Source organism: Phascolarctos cinereus, unplaced genomic scaffold, assembly GCF_003287225.1.
Source record: "Phascolarctos cinereus isolate Bilbo 61053 unplaced genomic scaffold, phaCin_HiC Scaffold_726;HRSCAF=1367, whole genome shotgun sequence".
In the NCBI taxonomy this organism is placed as follows: Eukaryota; Metazoa; Chordata; class Mammalia; order Diprotodontia; family Phascolarctidae; genus Phascolarctos; species Phascolarctos cinereus.
In genome coordinates, this window is record NW_027556098.1 from 15,736,741 (window position 1) to 15,740,297 (window position 3,557).

The window sequence follows — 3,557 nt, forward strand, 5'->3', positions numbered from 1 at the left end:
GGGAAAAGGACCCACATGTTCAAAAATATTCATAGCAGCTCTTCTTGTGGTGGCAAAGAATTGGAAACTGAGAGGATGCCCATCAATTGGGGAATGGCTGAGTAAGTTGTGGTATATGAATGTAATGGAATACTACTGTGCTATAAGAAATGATGAACAGGCTGACTTCAGAAAAACATGGAAAGACTTATATGATCTGATGATGAGTGAAGTGAGCAGAACCAAGAGAACATTGTACACAATAACAGCCACGTTGTGTGATGACTAATATTGATACACTTAACCATTCTCAGCAATACAGGGATCTAAGACATCTCCAAAGGCCTCATGATGGAAAATGCTATCCACAGCCAAAGAAAGAACTATGGAGTTTTAATGCAGATCAAAGCATACTATTTTCTATCTTTTTTTTCTTCTGTTGTGTTTTGTTTTCACTTTCTGGTGGTTCCTCCTATTGATTCTAATTCTTCCTTACAACATCACTAATGTAAAAATATGTTTAATAAGAATGTATATGAATAGCTAATATCAAATTGCACGCTGTCTTGGGGAGGGAGGTGGGGGGGGGAGAGGGAGAAAAATTTAAAACTCAAAAGCTTATGGAAGTGATTGCTGATAATTCAAAATAAATTAATTTTTAAAAAGTATAAAGACATTTACTATATTTAAAGACATTAGAAACTCAGAATGAAATCTGGAAAGCCCCTTAGGGATTCTCCTCATCACAAATAAGGAAACTGAGGCCAAGTAGATGAGATGACTTGAACAAGAAATACATAACAAATAAATAGCAGGACTGAAAATAAAGTTTAAGTTTTTTTTTTACTTTGTCTGGCACACTATATACCTAACATTGTATTTTCCCCTGCTGAATAAAATTAAGTCATACAATAAACTTTACTCATCTTAATGTGATCAAATACAACAAATCCACTCCTGGCACACACACATAAAAATGTTCTCTAAAAAAATAAAAAAGAGTTGTTTGGACTGGGTCTAGGCTAAATTTAAATTTTGGAGTGTTTTAAAAACTCCCACAAATTCAAAGATTCCAATATCACCATGTAGCCATTTAATAAATACAATAAATATTTATTAAGCACCTATGCCTATATGTGCATGTCATTGCACTATGTTTTAAGGGAAGACAAAGGTAAATAATACATAGATTTAATCCCCATTTTCAGTGGAATAAAGAAAAGTAACAAATGTTGAGGAGACAGGGACTTGGTGGCCATAACTTCATATCATGGAAAATTTCCAAAAAGTTCAAATAAATATTCTTCATGTACTCTACTCTTTGCATGAATTAGAAAGATGAATTCTCATCCTTAACCCTAGAAAATCATTATTTTTTTCTTAATAAAGGCTTGATTGCTCAAAGCCAATTTTATTTTTTATATTTTCTTAAATTTTATTAATTTATTTTGATTTATCAACAATCACTTCCATATGCTTTTGAGTTGAAAACTTTTCTCCCCCTTCCTCCCCCCCACCCTCCCCAAGACAGTGCACAATCTGATATAGGCTTTGCATTTACATTCCTATTAAACATATTTTCACATTAGTGAAGTTGTAAGTAAAAATTAAAACCAAAAGGAGGAACCATCAGAAAGATGAAACAAAACTCAACAGAAGGTAAAAATAAGTAATAGCGAGTCGACTTCCATAGTTCTTTCTTTGGATGTGGATAGCATTTTCCATCCTGAGGCCTCTGGAGATGTCTTAGATCCTCGTAATGCTGAGAAGGTTCAGTTTAACAATATTAGTCATCGCATAATGTGGCTGTTATTGTGTACAAAGTCCTCTTGGTTTTGCTCACTTTACTCAGCATCAGACCATATAAGTCTTTCCAGGTTTTTCTGAAGTCAGCCTGTTCATCATTTCTTATAGCAGAATAGAATTCCATTACATTCATATACCACAACTTGCTCAGTCATTCCCCAGTTGATGGGCATCCTCTCAGTTTCCAATTCTTTGCCACCACAAGAAGAGCTGCTATGAATATTTTTGTACATGTGGGTCCTTTTCCCATTTGTCTGATCTCTTTGGGATATAGCCCTAGAAGTGCTATTGCTAGACCAAAGGGTATGCACAGAAAATCATTATTTTGACTTAAGCTTAGCTTCCAGAAACCCCACAGGTCAGGATATGTTAGGGATCATAAGTGGCTACACTTGAGTGGCCTTAACTGTGGGTTGGCCATACTCAATGTTGGCCATACCCTATGCAGCTAGAAGGAAACAGGTTTCTTTCTTTCTGGTAGGAGTTGCCTCACTTCTAAGGTCATTGTTGTGTTGTATCTGTTTCTGTTCCCCTGACTTTGATCAGATGTTTGTTCAACCTTCTATTTCTGTACAAATTGTTTAATATTCTTTATGAATACATATTTAAAGACTCTAAGTTAATGTGTGTCGGAACAGTGAAGTTTGGTGGAAAGAGCCCTGGATTTGGAATCTGGAGGACCTCTTTTTAAAAGTTGTTTCAACTGATTTTTGAATCCCGCTCCATAGACGCCTATACTCTCCTTGCCACCTGCCCCCAGCCAACAGCCCCACAGCCATGGAGGATGTGAATGAGTGCAGCAACATGGAGGAATTCTCTCAGGGTGCAAAATCAACACAAAAAAAACCCCATCAGAATGCCTGTAAAATGTGTTTTGAAGGACTAAGCTGGAACATGAGCAAGAAAGATTTCACTGAATACTTGTCTCAGTTTTGGAGAGGTGTAGAATGCACAATTAAAACAGATTCTGTCACAGGAAGGAATTTGGATTTGTGCTTTTCCAAGATGCTGCCAGCATCAGTAAGGTCTTGAAATTTAAAGAACACAAGCTAGATGGCAAATTGATAGATCTCAAAAGGTCTAGAGCTTTAAAGGGAAAGAAGTCCTTCCCCCCAAAAAAAAGCATTTGTAGGCAGACAGATCCCATATTCATCTGAAGAACAAATCAAAGAATATTTTGGAGCATTTGGGGAGGTGGAGAATATTGAACTTCCTATGGACAGAAAAACAAATGAAAGAAGAGGATTTTGTTTTATCACATATACAGATGAAGAACCAGTAAAGAAATTATTAGAAAACAGATATTATCAGATTGGTTCTGGGAAATGTGAAATCCAAGTTGCCCCACCCAAAGAGGTGTACAGCAGCAAAAGCAACAACAGAAAGGAGGGAGGGCACTGCAGCTGGCAGATAAGGTGGGACTAGGCTAGGAGTTGTGGTCGAGGTGAAGAAAGCAAATATGGCAAAGTATCCCTAGGGGATCACCAAAATAATTACCAGCCATATTAAAAGGTGACATGGAGAAACAGATGCAGATACTACAGCAGCCTGTCTTGCAGGATGATGTTATTAAATGGAGAGTAGTCTTCTGCTGATTTGAAATTTTGTAAAAGACTCTAAGTGTATAAGACATGACTTGTCCAATTGCATAAAGCTGCTGATTTAGTTTTATTGTTTTTGCTTTGTCCTTTGCCATCCATGTTATGACAAATATGGATTTGTGTTTATACAAACTTTATTTGTATAATTTCATGTTAAGTGATTCTCAAAAA

At 36.4% G+C, this 3,557-nt stretch overlaps 1 pseudogene; it reads left to right on the top strand.

The window, feature by feature from the left end:
- The first annotated feature begins 2,529 nt into the window (after window positions 1-2,529).
- LOC110221564 (heterogeneous nuclear ribonucleoprotein D-like pseudogene) lies at window positions 2,530-3,215 on the top strand (annotated as a pseudogene).
- The last annotated feature ends 342 nt before the right edge of the window (window positions 3,216-3,557 follow it).